This window comes from Aythya ferina, assembly GCF_964211825.1.
Source record: "Aythya ferina genome assembly, chromosome: 2".
NCBI classification, from domain to species: domain Eukaryota; kingdom Metazoa; phylum Chordata; class Aves; order Anseriformes; family Anatidae; genus Aythya; species Aythya ferina.
The window spans coordinates 81,944,200-81,957,973 of NC_140297.1; the positions used below are offsets into that span (position 1 = coordinate 81,944,200).

Consider the following 13,774-nt stretch of genomic DNA (forward strand, 5'->3'; position numbering starts at 1 on the left):
TTCGCCTTCAAGCACCATATTCCATTTTGTAGCCCTCTGGCTCTGAAGGGAGGCTGAGGTGACTGATTTTGTGTATCAGTGCTCTCCAGAGCATTTAGGTGGGCAACTGCATAACAGATGCAATTTCAAGTGTGACTTGTACTCAAGATTTTTATTTGTATATAAACACCAAATTAAGGAGCATAAAGAGTTGACCCTCTAAATTCATTAGAATAATGAGTACAGCCCAGTATATTTTGGAAACTTGTGGATTATTACCCTTACCTTCTGACAAGATGGCTTTCAACACATAGCTTTAAAATACCTTTCTTTTTAATCCTTAATAGCAACACATTTTAAACTCCACTTTATCATCCTTTTTCCTCTTTATGAACAATTAATACGGGTACTTAGTTTGTGAAAAAGTCCACAGTTGATTAAAAGTCCCTTATACAATGACAGCTTTCCTCTGCCCTTAAAATACCGTGACTTAAAAAACACTCTAAAATTAAACTTTAAATTAACACACACAACTGGATTTTCAGTGCAGAAGCCTTTTATTGTGGTCTGTTTTTAACTGAAAAATAAATTCAAACTTTACAGGAATGCAATTATGTAAATTATAGCCTGGCACAAAATATAATAATTTTACTCATACTTACAAATATAAAATAGACCATAATTGCAACTGTTTGGAAAAAAATATGGAAAAAAGAGTCAATTTCAATAGGATTTAAATAGAGATTTGAGTCTTTGGGAGTCACAGATGTAAAACCTTATAGTACACTGGGTAGGCAGCATTTACAGTAAGTGATGCATCAAATCTTCATTGGCAAAAGTTGGTGCAGCACTTCTCACTGGAGCAGATGTCAGTATGAGTTTAAAATTAAAAGAGAATCAAATTCGCTAAATTGTTGCATTGAGAAACCCTAATACTTTGCTTTCTTTTAAACAGTTCACTGCAGTATATTCGTGGTGCACCATGTAAACTAATGTCCGAATTGCTGAGTTATAACGATGCAATAAAAACCACCTGAACAACATAAAAAGGGAGGGGAAATGCAATGGCAAATACTAACCTGGCATGATTTCTTGTCATATTAAAGAGCTATAGGATGAGATGGAAATTACAGGAGCATATATGATTTGTGCCATTTTGAAGGAGAAAAACTTCAGTGTTCATCGCTGTTTTGATCCTTTTGACATTTGTTCCAGCTTTGATACTGCTGCGGTGGAGTTTCCAATCCAAAATTTCATTTCAACACATTTAATATCCCTGTGGAAAACCTGAGTCTGTGCTCTGAAGTCTCAGGCTGTACTTTTAGTTGCTTGTATGTGCTAGGGGAAATTTTAAGCTCCATCTGCCATCTTGCCTTAGAAATAGTTTCAGCTAATACCATTAGCCTTAGCAGGAGCACAAGCAGTGAAAGCAACTTGTAGTTACAGCCTGCTGCCATTTGCTTAACGTTTTTATGTGAGAATGTCTGAAAATTATAAAGAGAAGAAACTGGAAGCAAAGTAGTTTTGAGGTTGTTTCTTAACAGCCATTCAGTGAGTCTGAGTTGAAAAGACAACTGTAAAGACTTTGCTTTGTCTTCTCTTCATAAAATGTTCAAGTATTATACTGCTGGGGCAGCATATGAGCCTAGTAAAAATGAGAACTGTCTAATCAAAGAACTGCTTCCTTGAGACTGGAATATAGCAATATACATAATCAGCAGATCGATGAATTTTATTTTTCCTCAATATCACATCTCAGTTAGTCTGCAACATAATTGATATGAACAGCAAATGCACAAAACTTATCTGAAAGCAAACCATTTCATCAATTCACAGTTTAATTATATTGGTTCCATCTTTAACTTAACAAGTTAAGTGAAAGAGATTGGGAGCAGGTGGGGAGATGTGAAAGATGATCATTTTTTTCCAGAAATACTCTTCTTTTTTGCATTCTAGCCTAAGAAAATTCAATCATTACTTTTGGATAAATGCCTCTACCTAGCAAGATAATTAAATATTTCTCCTGTTAGGCTTGTATAAGTTGCTGCATATGAACCTAAACAGGAAAACAAAGCTCTGCTTACATCATCTTTGAGCCATCAGTTAGTGCAAGGGAAATACACAAATAAGATCTTTTATCTTCAAATCATGGTTTATCACTGCACCTGCATAATTCTTCACTGGTATGTTTCCCTTCAAATAACATGTAAAAGGTTTGAAAAATACAAGCATAACTACAACATGTAAACCTAGTGCAATACAATGGGAAACTTGGAGGGGAAAAAAAAAAGTAGAACTGTTAGAAAATAGATTTTCTGCCTTACAGATTTATAGGGGAAACACTGTTTTTATTTGTTTGTTGAACCCATATTCTTCTAAGGACAGTATAGGAAAAATCAAACAATACATTTTACTTCAGAATACTGATCCTTCTCTTTAGCTTTCACAATTTTAGTTTGGAAAGGATATCCAGTAGTTAATCTCACGTGTCCTGTATAATATAGGCAAGTCTGTGCAGAGTTCATAAGGGTAGAGAGTGCTTAAGTCTCCTATAAGAGGTTTCATATTTTTGAAATTATGAAGACTGGAGAGAAGTGCTGGCCTTGAGAAGCTTGTTTGATTTTCTACTTTTATCTTGCTTTTATGCCATACAAGAAGAATACAGTATCAGGAGTAGCTCTTAAGATGTGACACTATACTGCAAATCTGAATGCTTAAGCTCATTGTTTGGGCTTGCTTTTAAGTTTGGTGTTTCTTGTTCTGATATCCCCTGTGACTTAAAAAAAAAAATTAAAAAAAAAAATCACCAGTGATAAATTCCAGATAGACTGAACCTGCTACTTGAGCCTTGCATCTTAAATTGGGAATAGTACACTGTTGCCAAATTGCAGAAATACTTGAATCCATGCTCAAGAGATACATACATATGTAGCAACAGAGGACATTATCTAAAATCTCATATGGAGTAGAATAAGTGGCAATGTAGTACTTCCCTTGCAAATTTTCAACTTAAGAAATGAGGGGCAGTAGGTATAATAACAGTCACTTTTTTTTTTTTTAAACAAGTACATGTTTTTCTTCTCACACAAATCAACATTGCTGCACTGAAGTGAACAGGGTCATGTTGATTTGTTCTGGCTGAGCATAGTATTTCAAGTGATGGTCTGGTAACATCAGATGAGTGTAATCTGCCTATTTTGGGGAAAAGACCAGCATTGACAATACACCTTGCTAAAGCTGGTTTCTCGATTGCTGTTATCACTTTTTATTTGGGTATAACTCAATTGTTTCCTGATTTATGGCCATGCCAAGGGATAGTGGGATTTTCCATTTCTGAAGTTTATTTATTGTCTAAACATTATCTGAAAAGCAAAATGCTTTCTACCAGTGCTAGTATGCTACAAGATGGTCTCCGTTTCCAAAATCAAGCATACGAAAGAAACCCTAAAAAGGTCTTCCCAGAAAAATCAGGGAGGTGTACATTAGGATAGAGCAGAACCTCCCTAGTTCTCTTTTGCAGCCAGATGTCATAACCTACTGTAACAGGGTGTTTTTTCTATCGTACTTCAGAGAGCCAGCTCCAAAGTCATGACCTACCAGGCTCCAGTGGGCGATCTTGTACAGAAAGCTTGTACACACGCTGTCAGAAAGTTGGACACACGATATTGTGGGGGGTTTGTTTGTTTTTTTCAACAGCATTATGTAATACCAAATGGGGAAGCTGGTGCCCAGCAAGTTTCTATTGGTGGTTGAATGTGGCTCCCAGTATTACCAGTTTGGAAATATCTACCCTGTAGCAATATTGGAAAGGTATTTCAGTTCAGTGAGATGACGGTTTTGACAGTGGAAGAGTGAGGCAATTAGCAAGTCTAGTTTTCAGGAAAGCTGGGGCTCGATCCAAGCCTTTTTTACACCATTGGAAAGGTTCCTGTTCTTTTGTTGGGCTCTGGATCTCACTAATAACTTCTTTTTTTTTTTTTTTTTTTTTTTTTTTTCTGAGTAAGAAAGCAAACTACTTGTTGACAGTATCATTTGTTTCTTCCCACACAAGCTCTTACTCTTTTGCTCCTTGGTTCTGCGTAGAGTTTTCTCAGGTTTACAAGATGTGCCTTTGGATGTCTGAGATAACTCTCCAATTTGGTTAACCACTTCATTGCTTGCCTCATCTGATCTTTATCTGCCAAGATGTACAAACATGTACTGCATGTTTCCTGACACAATGCAACAGAAGTTTTGTTTTTTTGTTGTGTGTTGTGTTTTGTTTTTGTTTTTTTCTCTCCAAGTAATAAATACTTTGCCTCCACACATGACATCATTGTGTAGATCATTCAGTAGGGAATTTTTGTTTGTCTGATACCAGCTCTGGTAAAGCAGTTGTCATCAGACCATTGCTGTATAGCCAGAGGGAAAGGATACAACTGCTCATTTCTATGATCTCTTTCAGCCAGGAAGGAAATGGCTAGGTGTTAGATTGCAGGCTGAAGGTTGTCAAAGTACATGTAGCAAGATTAAAATGAAAAGAAATCATGATTGGAAGAGAATGGGGAGTGTTCCTTGCTTTTGTTGTGCAACTGGATCATGCTTTTGCCAGGAAGGAGGGGGTAAGGGGTTTCTTTGCTTGCTGTAAATGTGCTTGGATGTCTTGAATTCTCTTGTTATTACCTTTTTTTTTTTTTTTTTTTTTTTTTTTTTTACAAGCTTTCAGTCTCCCTTTTGCCTCTATTTCATAGAGAGGGCAGTAGCAGATGGTGACATCTGCTACTGACTTTCACAAGAAATCCTTCCGAATCCTGACAGTAACAGCTGCTCTTCTGCATCTCCTATAAAGAGATGTAGCCAACATCTGTCAGATTTCCCTTTCTCAGTTCTGTGATTGAGGTGACTAATTTGCTGGTGTCCTTACAAATATTCTGTGCAAGAGGGACTTGTCAACCTAACACCACTGTAAGTACTAAGGGCCCGCTTTTTATAAGTTTAGAGAAAGATGCAAGTGTATAAAATCTATTTATCTTTCATTTACTATACAAACTTCTAAACCAAACAAGTACATCTGTATAGTAAAAGTCAGCAGAGCATTGCTTGTGCCTTGACAACTCCTTGCTAGATGAGAAGAATGCAAGCTGGCTGGTTATTGTCAGGGATCGTCTGCCTAGCATATTGAAAACTTGGTGTCAAGGTACCAAGGCCAATGTAAGAGGAGTTACTCAGACAGTTGTGTACTGCGTCGCAGCCAAGATCATTTCATGCTTTTTAGTTTGCGTGTTTCAACAGAGAAAGCATGCAGTGTCCTGAAGACATGCATTCTTACTGGCTTTTTCTCCCTGCTGTGAGACTGATCCTGCTAAGTGATCCATGCAGGTGTTTTCTTATCTACACATGCAGTCATACGTCAGTGGGGATAAATACAGGCATTAGGGTCTACTTGTACAGATGGATTTGTGGTAATATTGACCATAATAAGAGAAAACTTACAGGTAATACCTCTCTGCTATTTTAGCTAGGTGCTTGTGTTTTCCTATGAAAAAGAGCTGACCTTCCAGGATAAGTGAATGCAGTTAATTCTGATTTTGAACCTGATACTGACTGACTAGATAGTACTGATAGGGGCACATCACAGTATGCAGGGATCATTGTGGGTCTGTCTAATTTTTGTGTGGCTAATAAGTCATCTTCATCTTGAGTTCTAGGCAATCCTCATATATGAAGGCAATGTAATCAAACCAAAATATGAGCAGGCTTCCCTCTGTGAGCTTGGGTTTTGGAAGCAGTGCCAGACTTCTGATATGAGAAATGAAGGCTACGAACAGTCCTGCATGTGCTTGGCTTTGGGCATCCAGGTTGTCCAGGTCAGACCATGGAAATTGAAATAAGAACTAAACAATCATGTAAATGAACTGAATCAGGATAAATATATTTTTTTCTCAAGTGAGTCACTGATAAAGGAAGATGCTGTGTTGAGCTGGACATTTACTAAAATCTTTTTTATTAAGTCTTATGAACAGTAGTTTGTGGAAATCTTTCTGTTTTTTTGTTTGATTGTTTTTGTTTTATTATTATTATTATTATTATTATTTATTTATTTTTCTTTTCCAATACTATAGTGTATCCCTGGTTCTATACTTCTCTATCTGATGTACTTTTCTGGGGTCTGTCACCAGTTTATCTAAATAGTTATGGATATAGCTCTTACAAAATCTAAGTAATTTCTTGCCTGTGGGTTTAGACTTTTGGAACAGCTGCATTCGCAACCCAGATCTCTCCTTAAGCAAATTATTATCTTATCAGATACATCTTCTTGTCATTAAATCATGTGCTCCCTTGTGGCTTATTCCATGTTGAGAAGAAAGTAGATTACACTTTTTGCTGTTTCCCGTGATTGATTTAACTTTTTTGTGTAATCACAAAACAAAAACAAAACAAAAAAAAAAGCACCCTCTCAATCTAGAAAACCTTGCCGTGTTTCATTTCTCAAGTTATATTAGCTGATAGCAGGGTTACTTTCTTAAACTGAGTGATTGTGGACTTTTTTTTTTCATCTAATGAAATACCAACTTGAAACAAAATGTGGAAGATATAGAAGTCAGCAATTGCAAATGGGGTGGTCAGAGTATGTACCTCATCTGTAGTGTTCTTGTGGCTTCATTAATGCACAAACTAGTAGCAAGGTTATTAATATGGATTACATGCCTGTTTCTCTGTTTTTCTTTTTTTCCAACAGTTTGCAAGTATTTATTGTAATTAAAACTGTTACCATATGTAAGTAGATGTTACCGTAACAGTGTATTTCACTGTGTTCTATCTCATCCCTATAGAATGATAGCTGCTAAAACACAGGGTTGTAGGTCACAGTTAACAGGTTTCCCACAAAACCCTTCAGGGTTGTTCTTTGGTGTGGGAAAACAAGAGAAACAACAGAAAATATAGTACTGTGTTCCCTCTACTTTCTCATAACTTTTGCCATAGGACATGTGAGTTTGGGAACCACTGCTATAGAAATGCTGCACGATTTTTATTTTTGATGGAAATAATTTAATGACATTAAATGTGAGTAGATTACACATGTAATGAAAGAATTGGCCAGCTAAATAACTCAGACCTCCCAGTGACATCCTTTTTTTCTCATTCATATTAAAAACTTTCCTTAAGAGAGATTAAAAGTGTTTATTACATACATCAATATTAATCAATAGGCTGCTTGAGAAGATTTACAAGAAACTTAAAAAATAAAATGAAATAAAATAAAAATCCTGTGGTAATCCCAAGTCTAGGCAGGGTGAATCTGGAAAATTCAGAGCTCATTTTGGACTTAAAAGAAATCCAGATGAAATGGGAAAAGTATTAACCACACACAAACATTTTACTTTACCTTTCTTTTAAAATTTCTTGCAACATTTGATTTTAAGTACTAACACTCTTTGTGTTTGTTGTTTTAACACCTTTCTCTTTGCCACCTCACATCTTGCCCATATTCTCAGCTATTGGCAGGCATGTGTATATCCATTAGGGATACTTGAATTGTCTGGCAAGCTATGTATTCTCTTTTACATTGAGTTTCTTTTTGCTATAGACTGTAAAAAAGGATACAAGGTCTTTTGTTAGCTTTATTGCACTTTCTAAACATAAATGAAAATACTGCATGCCTTCAAAGATCAGGAACAGTCCTTATACCTCCCAAATTCTACATAATTCTTGAAAATGGAGTGAATTGAAAATAATTCCTGGATGTAAGCGTTTTGTTGATTAGGGATGGTACCAGTGATACACTTCATTTTACGTATTTATACTGAAGTGCCATTGAATCTTGAGCCAAGCCAATTGCGCAACCATAGTAGGCATTTGAGTTTGTAAATGCTCCTTCTGCTCTGCTTGGTTACATAAATTAGGTGTAAGCTATTGCATATATCTGTAATTGCAAAATAGGCCATTATGGCTAAATTTAACATGTTTTTTCAGTAGGAATATGTCTGTCTTTTCTCAAGTTTTTCCATTCACTTTGATATCCTCTAGGTGTATTGGTGTATTGTAGGAAAGGTGGGAGGTAACAGAGGTTTTCTGTCACTTGTTGGATTGGGAAATGGGATAGTCTAGTGCTGGGAGTGTGTTTTGCTGTCGTGTTCTATTGGAGTAGTCATTGAGGTATCGTGGACAAAAGTCTGCCCTTTCTGAGAAACTAGAGAGCATGCTTATACCTTTCTGTTTAGCAGGAAGCTGTGTAGCTATGTTTCCTGGACTGTAATCCTGTTCAGGTATGATTTCCAGGTAGTGGTATGAATCACCCCATCCTGAGGAAGGTGAGGTTTTATTACTTAATTTAAATTAATTTAATCTCCTATTTTCCTCCTAAACATGCTCTAGTAGTGAGTGCTTGAATCCTGAACACATCTGCTACAAATTTCAAAAGAAGTTAGAAGCAAAAATTGCTCTGACTTGTTGAAAATCAAATGGCTGTCATGCATCTGGAGTAGAAGGTGGCTCCATGGGTCTCCTTTGTAGCTGGTGTGTCCTCACAGAAATGCTAGTGAGAGTCTTTCTCTCGTCAGCTTGGCATGGCCTAGCACCGCAGTCTTGGTTCATGGCCTCCGCTTACGACACTCTACAAGCTTCCTTTTTCTAAAAAAGTTTTTATGTTCTCCTAGTCTCAAGTCCATTTCTTTAAATCTTACTCAGTGCATCTTCAGGTGAAGATGCTACTGTGACTGATTCTCTTAACTAGTAAAATGAGTAGGTAGTGCAAGTAATATGCATTTTTCTTTAAACCTGTTTGAATCCACGCACATACACAAAAAGGTGTAGCATAGCATATATTATTACAATTCTCCTAGTGTTAGGAGATTTAATGACAAGATTTTGTGTCCCCACAGACCATGCGGTATTTAATAAAAATATTTAAAGGAAGATTGGTGTAACAGTAACTCAGGCTGTGAACCTGAAAGTTTGATTTCATCTAACAATAACAGTAGGCAAATGCTACCTTTGCTGCCTAGTTCTACTTGTGCTTGTGTTACTAAAGAACTGGCAGCAGTTTTTGTCATGTCGTTGAATCCAAGATGAATTGCCAACATAGCGTAAGGAAGCTAACCAGTGAATAACAGGTCTTTATTAAATTTTTACTTGTCTCCTAATGGTGCTTTTCTTAAAAAAAAAATAAAAATCTTAAACTATACTTAAATGAAAAATAGTCTCTTTATTTTGAAATCATGGAATTAAGCAATTCTGGGTTTGAGTTCATTAGTGTGCTGCAGTTATTGCACAACTTTGGTCTACTTGCAAGTAAGTGAAGTGTCTGCTGTCACTTCAGTTCTACAGGTTCCTTGTGGGTTTGGTGGTGGGGTGACATCATCTGGTTTACCGTCACATTTATAGACAATGATAACCAGGCATCAACACTCAACAGAGGAACCCACAGAGTCATCAGGGAACGTTCATTCATTTTTTCCAAAATTATCTATGTGTGTGAGTATGTGGATGATGCTTGCAAATGGTTGCCTGTACATGAAAGTCTGATGAAAGAATTTGTATGTTAAGTAGAATTTGCTGTAAAAGCAGAATAAGTAGAATAATAAAAAGAATAAAGTGTTCATTGTCCAGAGTTATCACGTACATGAGGATTCATTCAAGCTTTGTTGTTTTTACAAGTTAAAGTCAGGTGGTTTAATATTTAATACAAAAGATTTGGTATTGAAGAAAAAAATCTGAAAGACTTAACACATTTTAAAATATGCTTTTCCTCTAGAGTATTAAGGGAAAACATCAGCTTGGACACTGTTTATTTAATCTTTATTGTAAAAGTAGAAATAATTTGGAATATTGAATTTTTTCTTTAACTGAACTTTTCTGGCTTGGCATAGTATATAGTGGTTGTGTTTTCCTGTTGAGGTGGTTTTGTTTGTTTGTTTGTTTTATCCTGATATCTTTTTTTGGTCTTGGTTATTGTAAAAGTTAGGGAACAGTTCCCCATCTAACCAAGTTATGAACAAATCCTTTTTTCAAAAAATCTGAGGCATTGCTCCATTATTCCATGCAAATTTAATTTAATTATAAAATTCTGAATCTAAACATACACTGCGTAAGAACTGTAAAAAAATCAGATTCACATTTGTAGGTCAGATTTATGTTTTTTTAACATTTATGTGAATTTTCCTGCAATATGCCTTTCTGTCAAGAAAAGCTTTCATGACTATCTGCTTGTCTGTCCAGAGTACCAGATCTCTACCCTCAGGTTTTTTTGGCAGTCAAGAGTAAGTTTTTGTCATTTGATGGGCTGTCATTTTATTGAGTTTGCTGCTTCTTCACAGTAATCCAGGTAAAAATAAAGGTTTGTTTTCCAAATGCACCTGCCCCAGGAATCCGAAGTTTCTGTTTCTTGACAGTGTTTGAACCAGGCTCCTCTAAATCCAGTATTCCTCTGTGAAACTGCCATATCCCATGCTTTCCACACCTTCACTTCCAGTTTTTTTCTTTTTTTTCCCCCATTATCCCATGCTTGAATTGGATTAAGACATTGCCTCTTGTTGCCATCAAGTGAATAATACTGGTCAGATTTTCAAACCTGCTATTTAATAACAAGCATTCAGATTTTTAAAAGGGCTTTGAGGTGTACATATTGAAAGGATGGGTGCTTTAAAGAGTCCTTGCAAGACAGAACCATGATGGTAAGAAATATTTTTCAGAGGACATGATAATTCCATGCTTCTAAAAGCAGAACAAGTCAACTGTGTAATGATGAATGATTTAGGCAGTGGTTACCTGGAAGTGTTTGCTTAGCCTCATTTCCCTTTTACTCTAAAATAATGTTTGTGTGGAAAACTGCTAATTTTAATATATTTCATTTAAAAATGAAAGAAACATTGTGTTTCCTGAAGTGCAAGAACATGGACTTGTTATATTTGAAAAATACCAATAATTGAAAAAGAAGAAGAAGAAGAAAAAAAAAAAAACACCAAAAAAAGAAAAAAAAAGTAGAAGAGTGAAGAACAGGTTTGGTTCAGATCTGATTTGTATCTGACTTTGACTCAAGTCAGTTCAGTTTCTTCAGATCAATAATGATTGATATGTCTGTATCAGTTCAAGATGGAAAATGTAAAATTTTGAAATGTAAAGTACATATGATAAGGAAACTTCCTCTGGCAAATTTTCTGCTCAACAATTATTCTGATCTGTAATCAGAAGAATTTTGGTTTTGGTTCAGTTCTGAATTAGTTCAGCAAAGACTTCAGGTGATGGTGCAGGTTCACTTCCCATTTTAGAAAAAAATAGTTTTGAACAATTTTATATTTCAGTTTGGTTTGACTCTGAGGGAAACAAACAAAAAAAAAACTTTTCCATACTTGGGCGCTACTTAGCTACATTGCACACTTCACTCTGCTTGGGTAAGCTGCTTTATTGGGCTGTAGTATACCTCCTGGCTGGCATGCAATAGTACAGTGCTGCAGTGTCTGACTAAAGAGCAAAATAGGGGGGGATGTGTTGGTTCGAGGGGATATATCTTACTGGGATTAAAATATGGGAATAATCTGTAAAAGTTTTGGTATTAGGCTGAAGTGGTTTGAAGAATGTTTGTGTTTGTGTTTAAATCCACATGATGATATGCTTATGAGAAGATCAGGGAAACATGGATGTTAAAAAAAAAGAGGGATGATATAAAAATCTGAACCTCAAACCTGAATCTCGGACCTGCGTTTTTATAACCTTGTCATCATATAGACAGCATAAAGAGAATGCTTTGTGATGAATAAAATGCTGTTTACTGAATTCCATTGAAACTCTTGAGAATAACTTAAGAATTTAACTTCGTTTTAGTAAGCTGATATGCCTATAGTGCTGGCTACTTTTAAATCCCTTTGCAAATATTTTTGTCGTGTTTAAGTTTATTATTCCTGTATAATTACTCACAATTTGATTGTTTTTTTTTTCTTTTTCAATAACTTAGGGCGTTGTTGTTTTTTATTTGTTTTCTATTGGTGGGTGAGATGTCAGGGGACATGACTGGTTTCTTCAACAGCCTGTTAGGGGCTATGCAGAAACGTGACCAAGAAGCACTTTTTTCTGTCGTGTTACAATTTAACTATTTTAAAAGAAAAAAAAAAGAGGATTAAATATTTAATATAATTTTATTCCTGTGTACTTCTAAAGGTGGTGTAAAACTGATTGGTGTTAGCTGATGTGGCACAGTTCAGCTTCAATAAGGATCTGCACGATCATGACACTCAGCAGCTCAGAAAGTTATATTGCAGAGAGCTTACACAGTGCCCTTTTCCAGAACAATGGCAGGGTCACTGTTAGTATTGTGCGGGGGCATAGGAAGAAGAGATTAACAGATGAGAGAGGGCAGAACCATGCTGCAGCACTGGCAAAAGGACACCGTTGCCCTTGCTGTCTGCAACCCCTTTTTGGAATCCCACTCAAAGACATCAGACTTGCATGTGAGTTCACAGCACTGAATGCAGTTATTCCAGGGCTCGGTCCTGAAAGACACGAAAAACTTTACATGTTCTAACAAAATATATAAGATTTCGTTTAAGAGTCGTCCGTATGACACCAGTGGGTATATTTCAGAGTACATTTGAAGTCTGAGATAAACCTGAAGTCTGGTGACACAAAGATGTTTGCAGTGACCTCTAAGTAATTCTATTAAGAAATGGGGCCTTCAAAATTTCAGTGTTAGACCAGTATCCTAAGTGATTTACAAGGTCAGGCTTTTATGTCCACACAGTCTAATGTGAAAACAAAAAGATGTGAAGCAAGGCCACCAGCTTGACGAAAGAGGTTTAACTATGAGGAATGCCTTTAAATATAACTAGGACACTTCAGCCATGGGGTAGGAGTTAAAATATGGGGTAGGAATTAAAAACATGACCAATCTGAAGTGGTTGGGAGAAGGTGGATGTGAAATGATGCTCCCTCTCATCAGTTCATTTGATAGTCCCTGGTTCTCATCTTGCCAAGTGACAGGTTCAAAGCAAATAAAGAATTTGACTTCACAGTGTGTTTGAGATGTTAACAATTTGTTGCCACAGAATTTTGTAGGTGTCAAAAATTTTTATGGCTTTAAAAAGCAATTAAAGTTTGAGGAAATGTGACAAAAAACATACTCAAATCTCTAAAAACCAGAAGAGAATAGCAATAAAGGGTTTCTCAACAGAGGTTAGGGATTTTGTATGTATATTTCTTAAGAATTTGGTGTTGCCAGTTTTTGAGAGAAGGTACCAGACATGGACTTTTGTCATCCTCGCTGAAGCTGTTTTTGTTGTGCTTGCATACATTTTTAAGAAAATGAAATCGTGAGGTAAAATTTTATTCTTAATCATTTTTTGCTCCATTGTTTTAAATAATAGAGAACTTACACTTTCTTTTCTGATTTAGTGCCATCTGTCATATTTATTTTTTTTAGCTATTTCTGTGTTACTAAAATTAGATTTTTATCCTAGTTTCCCCTTTGTTTGCCTGCCCCTTCCCTCCCTGCTTTAATAACTGGGAAATGTTCAATATTTGCCATGAAAATAAGTCCTTTATTTTCCAATCTTAATTGTATTTCCTCTTTACTTAAATCTTTGAAGGAGCAAGAACATAGTTTTCTAAGCAGGGTAAGAAGTCGTTGTACTAACATTCCTCCTGAGAAAGGAGCAACAGTTGTGACCTAATTGTCACTGAGGATGCTGATGTCCTTTGGGTACCATGGCATCAAGAATCGTTAAGTAATTTAGGTTGGAAGGGACCTCTGAGTTTTTCTGGTTAAGCCCCCCCTACTCAAAGCAGGGTGAGCTTCAGAGTTGGTTGAATGAGGTTGCTCAGGTCC

General features: G+C 36.1%; 1 protein-coding gene across 1 annotated transcript in view; it reads left to right on the forward strand.

Annotated features, from left to right (window-relative positions):
• Window positions 1-13,774, forward strand: part of GMDS (GDP-mannose 4,6-dehydratase) — a 405,376-nt gene that overhangs the window by 153,460 nt on the left and 238,142 nt on the right. The gene's annotated exons all lie outside the window — the stretch shown is intronic.